This window comes from Homalodisca vitripennis, chromosome 1, assembly GCF_021130785.1.
Source record: "Homalodisca vitripennis isolate AUS2020 chromosome 1, UT_GWSS_2.1, whole genome shotgun sequence".
Taxonomy (NCBI): domain Eukaryota; kingdom Metazoa; phylum Arthropoda; class Insecta; order Hemiptera; family Cicadellidae; genus Homalodisca; species Homalodisca vitripennis.
This window is the reverse complement of record NC_060207.1, coordinates 77,903,887-77,917,184: the sequence shown is the minus strand read 5'-3', so window position 1 is coordinate 77,917,184 and position 13,298 is coordinate 77,903,887. Positions and strand designations below refer to the sequence as shown.

Below are 13,298 nucleotides of genomic sequence, written 5' to 3'. Positions count from 1 at the left end.
GTTTGTTGTTTTTAATCTGACAAAGTAAATTACACTCTACAATGTGATGTTAAGTGAAGAAGCTTTTCTTGTCCATGTTTTCTTTTTATTAGAACTTTAATTAATTACAGTAAAACTCTATAATTTATTATGTCATGAGTGGATTAACGCTAAACGATAAAGCTAAGGACTTTTTGTCTTTACTCTCCTTTTACTCTTGTGGACTGGATTTCTCTACACTGGCCTAAAATATTTCAATTGTTACTAAAATCGTTACAGCTATTCAATAAGATATCATGAAATATTATTAAGAGTTTCACTCTCCAACTTCAGGGCCCCATCTTAAACCTAAATCTAAACTGTATCAAGAGAGTGAATATCACTTATCACACAACATTTTGGAAAATCATTAAAAACGAATATGCTAATGGTTTACCTGTTTTTCAAAATAAAGTTGTGTGTGAAGCCGGAGGTAACTGCTGGTATCAAATAAAACAACAAAATATTGAATACTAGGACTAATATACTTCCAAAACAAAGAGACTAATAGAAATCTAGGATCAAAAATTGAGGAGTTAAATGGTTTTTAGTTATGTTCAGCTATTCGGTACTTTGGTATTATCCGGAGACCACTATTTTTGGTACAGTTTCTCTTACCGAGGATCTTAAAACATTACAATATTAGAAAGAACAGACTTTAATTGACTTACTCTGAAAATTACATGACATTATGACGATCAGTTCTTGTTTTCTGACTCTTAAAAGGAAGCAATGTCGCTGAGAAGTAGGCCACTCAGCCCTACTATATCTTCTAACTGCTATTACTCCATATAAGAAGGTTTAGATTAAGTTAACACAAATATGTTACTAGTAGTACCAAAGTTAAAGATAATCTCTACGAGCACATACCTAATCTGAGCTTGAATTTGGGTACTGTTCCGAGGAATGTTTTTTTCTTTTTTCACCAGAAAGGAGGGGTGGCACCGAAATCCACACCGATGACCAGGGGCATCTCTGATCAGTACTTTTCCGACCTCTGATCACATACCAGATAATCCAACCTTTCCAACAACAGATCACATTGGGTGATCTGGTACGTGATCTGAGGTCGGGAAAGTACTGATCGGAAATGCTCCTGGCTATCAGAGCATGCTTCGGTAGCCTCTCCACACTCCTGGTGAAGAAAGAAAACTCTCGAGAGACGAATAGTTTCTAAATTAAAGTTTGGATCTCGTGAGCACTCGTAAATGTCGAATTTTAACTTTTTATATTTATAATACGTATGGATGTACAGCCCTTGATTAGGAATTTTCCTGAGGATCAAGCTATACCCATGATTATGAACTCAGAAGGAATCATAATCAAGGGTATAGCCTATAACAAATAGGGACAAAGTGGCCGCCTTCTCGCCGACAACTGCTTTCTTTCAGTAGGCAGAAATCAAGAACATATTGTCATAGTGACATGCAATTTTCACTGTAAGTCAAATAATAACTGTTGTTTCTAATAATGTACTTTTTGTAGGTCCTTGGGAACAAAAGCTGTTTAAAAAATAGTGACCTCCGGATAAAACCCCAGTACGAATTCTTTTCATTGGACTAAAGTCAAAATGCCAGTACTGATGGCTCACTAACACATTTCATTCAATTATTTATTCAAAAAATATGTACAAGGTATAACAAAACTCTCTACAAAAACTGTAGGATATTATTGCTGAGGTAAATGAAGCAAAGAATCAAATGCAACCAATGGTTTATTTCATACAATTTTTGTCTGTATGTACGCATTTTCTTTTAAAAATCATATATTAAAACCTAATCAACCAACTTTAACAAAACTTTGGTAAACGTTATATGTTTACACGTTCTATTAATACAAATTTAGATATATTACTGTAGACAGATAGATAGAGTGAATTATTTATTTATTACATTCAATATATTAAGGAAGTTCCTATTAAAAGTAGTTGTTAGTTCCTTGTTAATGTCATTGCTTCCACTTCAGCATTTACCCCTTCATAACAGTAATTTCAAAAATCACATCCCCTTCACTTTCATACTTCTGATTGACGAGTATTGATACAAAATCAATACATTAAAATTATCTTTACATAGACCTCGGAAAAACATGCCTTCTCTTCTCATGTATTTGCCACAAACTCCACATCTTTCATTTTAGTTCTATCTATTTTACTTACATTACTACAAAACCAATCAATCTGTTTTGTGACTGAAATTACAAACATAAATAAATAAAATAACTAAAAGAAATTAATATATTTGACCATTTACAATTCAGATAAAACAACAGATTAAAAATAATGAGTAACACTTTATTATTCAATTGTAAAAACCACTGAATTTATAGACAATATAGCAGATAGAAGTTACAAGAATTAATTAAATGCCAGTTGCAATTACCTTATGTTTAACAGACTTATATTTTACTTTAATAAACATATATTTATGACTTGTGCATTACATTATAGATAATTCCAGTAAAAAACATTTCCTAGGTATCTCAATGAGGTCAGCAAATAAGCCCTCATGCCATGTTCGAACCAGTCAATGATAGTATTATACAACAATGTAAAACACTCTAAAAATTGTTTCAGCAAAACTTATATTTTTCCACCTTTCTGTACATACAATTATCAGCCAAACTGAAACCCCCAAACTACTATCACACAATGAACCCATTATCATTTGGTACTATTATCAATCCAATTCAGCTTTAGATTTTTTCATCAAAAATATAGAAGTAAAATTACTATTCACATCTATGAATAAAACAAACTGTTGACTTACCGTTATTACAGCACCAATTTTTTCAAGCACCTCAGGAAGTTCCTATAACAAATTAAAGTTCTATAAAGATTTCTAGTTTTAGGAATATCATTTCAATTTTACTGTTAACACTTTGATATAGAGAGCCGTAGAAACTTACTCAAATAAAAAAAAAACCAAAAATTAAAAACTTACCTCTTTTACAAAATTCTAAAATTATGCAAAAAGATTTACCAAAATTAATATCTTAACAAAGTTTTATGGGCCGGCTTTACTTATGGCTGTCTTGATTTCAACCCTTTGAGAGCAATGTTAATATTCAAACACATTTATGTCCTTATTTGTTATGAGATATGTCTCATTGTAAAGATAAACCAATCAAAATGCTTTTTAGTTATTTTAATAGTTTTTCATAACCAAAAGAAATTTCATTTTTTGTACTTTTTGGATTGGACTAAAAATTATACACTTTAAAAGAAAAAGTATAAATTTGAATACGTCTTAACATTTAAAATGTGACATCTTCTAATATTATATAACTACTAAATACGTAAAATTGTCCAAGGTTTAACATTGTCGAATAGAAGTCAATTTCAAGATCATTTCACTATTATAGCCATATCTTAAGGATTGAGAGATGATACAGTCCAAAAAACAATTGTATATAAGGTTTGTGGCAGTGTAGTTTCAAAAACTGATCTCCAATAAAATGTCCCTTTAAAACAACACTAATTGTCATATTCTCTTTGTAACATAATTTGTCACATACAGTCTCAGTGTCCAGGTTTATAAAATTCCTGAAAAACCAATGAAAATTGAATTTGAAACTAACATTTATTTGTTCTTCAACATTTCTTTAATTGCATTACTAAAAAAACCATTAACTAGTAACCCTAATAAATGCAGTAAATTACTGTATTTATATACAGTAGTCAACCTATAAAATTACAAACAATAACATTTAAATAAAAAAATACAGCAAGAAACTCGTATCAGGTTATACATTACACAAGAAGGACTCCATAGTTTTCTGAAATACTCATGGGCATCAGGGAGAAGATCCACCCCACTATACTATATACTTTTGGCTCGGGCCATGTTAGAGCTTCCGTGGATATAGGTCAAGCTGTGCCTCCTGTGATAGCAATATTGTGAAGTAAGGCTGGGCAGTTAGTGATGTCAGCCACTATATTGAAGAGCATCATAATATAGATTTTACACCTAGTAAATGTTCAACTGTTTAGATCTCATTTCCTTAGATAGCCCAATTCTTATGTCAAATCAATTGTAAGATACAGCATTATACCATCGTTCAGTGAAACAAGAAAACAGTAACACTACGTTTCGAGATCTGCAATCTGATCTCTTCTTCAGGTAAAGAACTAACCTAATACATCCATGTATTAGGTTAGTTCTTTACCTGAAGAAGAGATCAGATTGCAGATCTCGAAACGTAGTGTTACTGTTTTCTTGTTTCACTGAACGATGGCAAATGTCCGGAAAAATCCTGTTTCCTTCACAATCCTTCCATCGTCAAAAATAACCTTTAAACAAAGAACAGCATTATACTTTCTGGCATTGAAATTGTATTCAAAATAGAATAATCATACGCATGATTTTTGGTGCAGCAAGATTTTAAATTTTATTTTTCATATTCATAATAAAATATTTACAAAGCATAAAAATAATTACATGTGTCATATTATACATTACTCATGAGTTATGCCATATATAAGTTTGTGTGTATCAATACATATTTATCTGGAGGGAATCCACCACCACTGTGCCGCCTACCACTCTACTATTCTCGGTTCAAAAAATAAAGATACTAGAGTTTGAACATAACCGCAATAAAACTAGTAGAAAAGCTATAATAACAAGAGTTATGTTAAAAATAGCTTGTTTAATTTGGGGTTTAGACATATAACACAAATAATTTACATACAATTATTTTTACTTTTTATTTCGGTAAAAAAAAAACCGGTTTTTGGTGCGTTTCAACCAAACTGGAACTTTGAAAATGAGTAGCTCGGAAACTTTTTATCCAATTAAGACCAATTTTTTTAAAAAGAACAAGTGTAATGTTTTGAGTATGTAATTTAAGAAATTTTTAATAATAATAATAAAAATTATTATCAAATACCACAGTAACTTATATTCTAGATCGGAGCATTTAAATATTTGTCATTGGTTACGTTATGGAGCTGAAGTTACTATCTTGGATGTATAGTTTTGTAAAACACTTAAAAACTTTAAATTTAACACAGGTTTCATTGAACAGATAATATTTTATTATTATATTATCCATTTTATATTCATTACAAAAATACAAAATATTTGTTTGACAAATATTTTGATAAGAAATTCTCATAAAAAGCGTGAAGTATAAAAAGATAGTAAAATAACTACAAACAAACAACAGTGTTAAGATCATTGGTGATACTAACTCTAAAATTGATAAAAATAGTCCTTTAGTTCATTAGTTTAGTACTTCAAACAAAACCAAAACCGTCGAAACAAACTTTGGTATTATCCGAAAGGCCACTATTTTTTCGTACTAGGGACCTAAAAAGCTACATTATTAGAAAGAACGAATTTTATTTTAGTTACTGTTTAAATTACATGTCATTGTGACAATCTGTTTTCGTTTTCTGCCTTCCGAAAGGAAATGTTAAGGAGGCCACTAGGGTAGAGTATGATAAGTGGACCCGGTTTTTATATCAATTAGTACAATCATCATTACTAAATATTAATTTATCGAATACGTGTTTATAAATCATATCAACATATCTATACTCACAATAAAATTTACATTTTTAATTATAATAATTAATATAATGGACAAAGTAATAATCTTATAAATAATAAATGAGCTATAACAATCAAACAATCAAATTTTGTTGTAAATAATAATGAAATTATAACAACATAAAAACATTTATAATAATAAAAAACATGTGTAATTATTTATATATTTTCTCTTGGGTAGCAATGATTTTCCGCTTTCAAGAAGTTGTTGAATCTTCTTCTCTAGAAAACCGTACTTTTATTTTGTACAAATAATCACAGAGATGATCTGCAAGCAGGTTGGCTGATATGCCACTTTTTAAACTTCGTTTCATGGTCCTCCATGAGTTTTCGACTGCCTGTTATTATATATAATAGAAAATACGTTTATTACATGAAAAAGATTTTATAGTTTATACAAGTTAGTTATTGTTCAAAAATCAGTAACAGGTGGTTATATTGAAAGCTATAATTAAGTAATATTGTTTGTCAATATCGATATAAGAAACCGGGTCCCCTTATCGTACTCTATCCGGCCATTCTGTCCCTATCTAGTACTTGTTATAATTAGGATGTATAATTTAGATTAGTTTGTCATAAATAGGTTACTAATAATATTTCAGATCACAATGGATGACCTGACACATAATCTGATGTTGGGAAAGTACCGATCGGAAATGCCTCTGGCCATCAGTGCATACTTCGGTAGTACTTTCCCGCACTTCTGGTAAAAAAGAACATCCATCGAACTATAGATGAGTCACTTTGAAAGCAACATGTTAAGTGAACAGTGGGGGGACAGGGAGTGAGAGAGAGAGAGAGAGAGAGAGAGAGAAATGTGGAGAGGGAAAAGAAGTGCGGACCCACTCTCCCCTCCACATTCCTTACCAACCACTCCTCAGTCGCCACTTTACCACTCATATGGTATGTGTTACATAACTGTTTTACAAACCCAGTAATAATAACAACAGCTGTCAACAATAAACATATGTTAAAATACTTCTTAATTATACTAACATATTAAAAAGATGCAATGGAATATTCTTAACATAAATAATAATATTTGATATTCCATAACAACGATAATAACAAAACATAGTGTGATGCTCCAAAACACTAATGCAGGGAAACAAAGCACTCAGTTCCCACTTGTGTCTTGTAAAGGAAATAGATCGAGCAGTGAAAGAAGGGGTGGCGGTATGCATGATTGAGCTCCTGCTGCTCCCTCCCCCTATGCGCAAGAAATTTTCGTCCAGGTCGCTTTTAAAGCGACTCATCTATTATAGTACCTAAATTCAAGCTTAGATCATGTGAATGCCTGTTAACTTTTTATATTTATAATACGTATGTAAACTATAATAAAACTGTTTTAGACACACTTGTAAAAATAATACAAAAAGTGAAAAGTATGAATTTCACTTCATTTTATGCTCTAAAGATATAAAGCTCATATTTACAACAATAGTTAGAATGTATGGTACACAATATTAGTTTATTTTGGCACTAATAACCTCAAAGCGTGGCATCAACACTAGACCACATATCAGACTTCATGGCATCACAACTGATCAAACACGACTTTAAGTCATTGACAGGGGAATAAAAATTTGAATATCAGTAGGCTGTTAAGAATACATTTGAGAGTTAAGGCTATACAAAATTTCATGTAAAAATTCTGACTTCAGTTCGAAAATAATAAATGTGTGAGTTGGTACTACACCATAGATAGCATTTTAGAAAGGACGGGGTTGGTATCAACTAGCAGCTTTGTTTGTTTTTTAAAATTGTTCATAATAGTTGTTGGTTAGGGTACGATAAGCAGACCCGGTTTTTTATCTCCAAATTGGCAAACGATATTACTTAATCATAACCATCGATATAATCAATCGATACTGATTAATTATTTTGAACTATTAACTATTAATCTATATCAACAGCTGTAAACACTCTAAAATAATACACATACAATAATATTTCAATTTTACATAAGTAATTCCATGATTATTAAAAATGGCAGTTAATTTTAGAAAACTAGACGAGGTTGCTTTTTCGTGGCTTCAACATGTTGGACTCATACCGAAAAACCCATTTTGTGAAATTTGTGGGAAAGAAACAGCTGCAACTTTGAGAGGAGTAAATATGATCGTCTTCAGTTTTCCTAATTTTGGTTATAATAATTTGTTTGATCACTGTAAATATTAAATTCATATTTGAATTTAAAACATATGATTGTTATTGAAACCTAGACGAGGTTGCTTTTTCGTGGCTTCAACATGTTGGACTCATACCGAAAAACCCATTTTGTGAAATTTGTGGGAAAGAAACAGCTGCAACTTTGAGAGGAGTAAATATGATCGTCTTCAGTTTTCCTAATTTTGGTTATAATAATTTGTTTGATCACTGTAAATATTAAATTCATATTTGAATTTAAAACATATGACTGCAAAAAACAACAAATAATGTGAAGTGGGCAAAGTAAATATTTACGAATTTAAGTTTAGCTTTGGGATAAAATAGACATAATTTTACAAAAATATCTATGCTGGTTGAAAAGTATTTAGGGTCTAAAGACCATTAAAATTTGATATTGATTACTGGAATCCAATTTGGGTCAGCTAGCCTAGCTTAGATATGAGTTAGGGCATGCCACATTATTTGCTAAATTAAAATAAATTAAAACTTGAAAATATTAACAAATTTTACAGTAAGACACTGGCTGCATTCAATGTAAAAATAGCCTAAATTTTTTATATAACCTATATGATAGTGATACAGACTAACAAAACTATGAACACAAACCTGAACTTATTTTGTCTTGAATTGGTGTTACACTGTGTGTTATAGTGTTAAACGAAGCATTAGTTTATTATTATTATACACACTTGATAAACTTTTACACGAAATCACATACAAATTCTACCACTCCTAAACACACACAAAATTGACAAATATAATTGAAAAAACTGGGTTATGGAAAACAATATCTGACATTGACATTACTTCTATATCAACGCCTCTTGAATAATATCATTTAACAACAAGTTACTGCCGTGACTATAATAACTAATAGTTTCTTAATGTTATAAGAAGTATTATAACAATTAAGAATACTATAATTCGTATAAAATACATATAATTACATATCCTAGATTTTAAATTTAATATATTTTCCTTACTAAAATGAACTTATGTGTAATGTATGCAACATATAACTCTAAAATAATATAAGAGATTTATATTGAAGCGCTACATAATATTTTTATAAACTGCTGATAATTTGAAAGATTTTGGATATATATACGTGTAATTTGACACATTTTTAACCCTTGCGGGACCTTTTATGGACCTAAATAGCGAGCGAATCGTTAGTGACTTGAAATATTTGAAATTCCAGAGATTGTTTACGTTTAAAATAATGATTTGAGCCCGATAGCTATCAAACGGTGGTTTATAACTCAAATCTAACTGACTAGCCAAATTATCAAATTATTTTATCTACAAAACTGTCCAGTAACATTTTACCCTACCCTGCACAGTTTGGCTGCAAAACGCTATTAAATGCAACCATTTTGTAATTTTATCGTGCGAATTGTGTTTTAAGCTCAATTAATTGCAGCCGAACTATTTATTTGGGTTTAAAACCAAATTTGTTTCACATACAAAATAATGTGATTTGAAAAAAGGTCACGTGACCCATTGCTTTATCTTCATTACACTGGCAGAAAACCCCATTTAAATACAAATATTTTGTCATTTGTACGTGAGGAACTTCTTTCTGGAAGCGATAGTAGCCGAACTGTTTATAGTAGATACCTTGAAACTAGCTTTGAATCTAATATTTGTATTAACAAGAAAATAATAGGATATACAACAAATTTCAAGTAGCTTTTTGTCGTATATACCTTCCGTAAGTCCGAAAAACGCTCTCAATTAACAAATCTTTATCGTGATTTGTCAATGTTAGGAGTTTTAATTTTTTTTTTTAATTTGCGCAATTCATTTCAGTTGAAGATTGAGATTATAATACTACATAAACGAGTGACTAGCATAAGTCTACAATCCCATATCGGAAATTGGAAGAGCTTTAGAGGAGCGTCAATAGTAAAGAGGGACAAAGACAAAGTGTTTTTTTTTTTTTTTTTTTTTAATTAAATTCATCAAATAGAGGTTCATTGTCAAAACTCTGACATGAAATGATCATATCCTGAATTAATTAAGCGCTTAATCAACGTATTGTATTGATAAAAACTACAGTACACATATTCTTGTATCATAGACATCAATTCTACTAGAAAAGAACCACGTTCTTTTGGCCAACAATAACATTAAACCTCCCTTCCGGGAATTTCTTGGTTTGGATATATAATCTTCAGTGTAAATTAAACCCACTAATCCCGCTATTCTGCTGACAAATAATATGGTCTATTATATACAAATCTTGGATAGACCAATTCATCTACTTAATATAAGTGACTTTACTCGCTGAATGATAGAAGCCCCTGTTCTTTAACCCCGTTAACCTTACCCTCCCTGAGAATATTTTCTGGGTGACATGAAACATCCTGATCTACTTTTTCGGCTGATGAATATTACCACCTTTGGTTAAGTATTCTTCAGATAGCCAAATAACATTTATCTTTAAAGCCCCTGTTTTACTGACTTGCAAAGATTATACAAAAACGAGAACTCTTCCTGGTATAACAGAAACTCGAAATTTTACACTAGATTAGTATTTGAAACCACTTAATAATTCCAAAAATCCAACTATTTCTTAAATTAAATTACTCTAGTACGTTCACAATGTCGGACCTGTGCAGTCTTGCCTCCCAAGGTCTGTGCCGGCTAAACTAAAAGGGCCTAGCTCAAATCCAAGGGCCCTAATTTTTGAATTTGAACACAAAATTAAATTTCCAACAAAAAAGGACGGTCACTTTTTGTTATATCTCCAACGGTTAAGCCACAAAATGCCTTCAAAGTTGTAATATATACTCTTACAAGCAGGTCGGAGTTATAAAAATATCAGTTTTCGTGTTTTAACTTTCGGGTTCCCAGAACCGTTCATCAGAAAAACACTGATTAGTAAAAGAGACGAACAAAACTCAAACCAATAATTAATAACATAGGCCTAACAAAATTAACTTTGCAAATAAATAGTGTAAACAAGTTTCCAACCAGCTGTTCGTAGAATTTTTGTAAATGTTTACATACATCTAAAAATGTATATAAAAGAAGGGGAAAAGACTGATGTTGTATTCAACTAATCTGTTTGCCTTGATTTTTAAAATGAATTGATGTGCAATATCAACATTTCTTAAGTTAATCAGATTAGTACTTTGGTTGGGATTTTACTCTAAATGGTAAATTCCTTTTAGGCTGAATCCGTGTGTGTATGCATGAACATGATATTTAAGTATACTCGTATATTGCTTACATTGCACCCCCTTTTTAGTTCATGAATGAATTAAAATTAATATAAAATTAATTTAAAATCTAGGATTGTATGTTTTATTACTTTTATTTATTGTTTACAATCTATTCGATAACAATGAACAAAACGTAAATATGAGATTTTAAAAAGACAATGGATGATTAGTATTTAAAGACCTGAAACATAACAAACTACTTAAAAGCGATTACTTAAATCAAGGAAGTCATTCTTTTAAAGTCTTTTAAGTCATGTGTAATGCTGACTATTGTCCAAAATATTCAAAGCAAGATGATTTTGATGTCCTCTAAGCTTAGTTATGTTAGCGTAAACTAAACTTTGATATTTCTTCTTCTAAATAAGTAATTCCAAGTTTAAGCAATCCATGCATTTGTAACTAACCATGGAGCTTGCAGTATTGTACTCAGCACTTTGTATTGGAAACGTTGAATTATTTTCAGATTAGATAAAGATTCAGTACCCCATAGTTGAATCCCATATGCACAGAGAGATTTCAAGACAACATTGTACAGTAACACCTTTTCAGGAGAGTGGTTTGGTTTTCTTCTAAAGAGCCAATAGATTTAGAAAACTTTGTATTTAGCCCCAGTCATTTGTTACAAAATGTGTGTTCGTAATGTTAATCGCCAATTGAGGTAGATTCCCAAAAATTTTACGTCATTTAGTTGAGTTAGGTAATTGAATGTTGTAGTTAACATGTGAACAATTTCCCACGTTAAGAATAAATGTAACATGCACAGATTTATTTGTATTTACTTTTATTCTACAGCGTTTGAGCCGATCAGATATGGAATTTAAAAAATCTTGCAAGATCTGTGTAATAGTTTTAAAACTTAACTCCGAAGTATCTTTCAGACACACAGAATTTAGTAGCATTGTAGAATGTATGAAGTAGAAGTAATTTCATCTTGAGCAAAAGGCCATCATACTAGTCTTTGTTGAATGGCTGGTTTACATCAAGAAACGCTACAAAAAGGATTTACCTTTTTCAAGTTTACTTGATTTCATTGACCATTCTATTCATTTGTTCAATTGTAGAATGTTGACATCGGAATCCAAATTGATGATTCTGAATCCCATTTAGCTCAGTTATCAATGACTGCAACCGTTTAAAAATCTATTTTTCAAAAATCTTGGAAGGAATTCATAAGAGGTTTATTAACCTGTATGAAGAAAACTGATAAAGGGGTTTTCCAGGATACAGGATAATAGCCATTTCTGCTACCTTTTATTGAAATAGAGTGTACTCAATTCTTATAATGGAATTAAACAATTTAGTTAGAAAAGTCATCTCTTTTCTGGGTAGTTCTCGTTTCTATCCCACTTTTCGTTCAAGTACCATCAGGCTTAGAAATAGGAGGGATTGATGATTGAGGTTTATTTATCCTTTTAGTCACATTTCACAACGAGTAAACGAGACACTCATCTCGGAAGGGACAAAGGTCTGCCGTGAATTTCTGAAATTATTTATATCTTTGAAAATGCTTGTCAATTGTCTTGAAGTTATATTACAATTTGCTTTATCATTACTATTGCATGAAGTTAGCAAGATAGTTCGCAAGAGACGTTTCTAGGAAATCATTTGTTTTATGTACAACTTATAATTAACTAAACTCGTGTAGCTACATTCTTCAGCTTAGGATTTGGTTTTCAGGTAGAAGACTGTACAGAAGAAGTCAACATTTGATCGTCTTTTTCTATGTCCTCGCCTGATTTCAGAGTAATGTCCAGCTTTAGAATGACATTTAATAAATCCCGTTATTGGTTCCAGTAAGTACTTTTGTTTGCCAGTGTAGGAGACTTTTCCTTTAACATAATATTTGAGCTGATGGTCAACATCAAAGGCGAATGATCCGATAAAAAATCAAAGGATGAGGTGATATCTATGAAGCCCTCATTTTTGTAAAAATTATTTACTATTTTTCCTTCAAAATAGGTCTTGTACTCTACTTTCTGCAGCATAATGTGTTTTGTACCTGGTGTTGTTTCAAAATAGGTCTTATACTTTCTTTTTATTTTATTTTTCATACGTACGGCATGCTTTAATGATTCCTGTCTAGAAAAATATTATGTAACACTAAACTAAATACCTACGGTATTACTTAACCTTTGCTATTAAAACATTATTACATGGCGAAACAGTTTTTGGTCAGTAACGCAAAATGAAGTTGACTGGACAAGGCCCATTTTGAAACTGAATTCCTCATATCATTTTTCCGCAATATCAATGCTATTTCAGAGTTAAGCTCTAAGAAGCTATGGTTTCTGCGTTCATCGTTCCACCACACTTATTTGAAATG

At 31.0% G+C, this 13,298-nt stretch overlaps 1 protein-coding gene across 2 annotated transcripts in view; it reads right to left on the bottom strand.

The window, feature by feature from the left end:
* Positions 1–8,550, bottom strand: part of LOC124365295 (focal adhesion kinase 1) — a 173,040-nt gene extending 164,490 nt beyond the window's left edge. The window contains exons 1-2 of one of the 2 annotated variants that reach the window (XM_046821285.1): positions 8,352–8,550; positions 2,787–2,828 (exon numbers count right to left, since the gene is read on the bottom strand). The gene's annotated coding sequence lies outside the window, so the exon portion shown is untranslated. The remainder of the gene's footprint in view (positions 1–2,786; positions 2,829–8,351) is intronic. The other variant, XM_046821302.1, reaches the window with a different exon arrangement.
* Between the last annotated feature and the right edge of the window lie 4,748 nt (positions 8,551–13,298).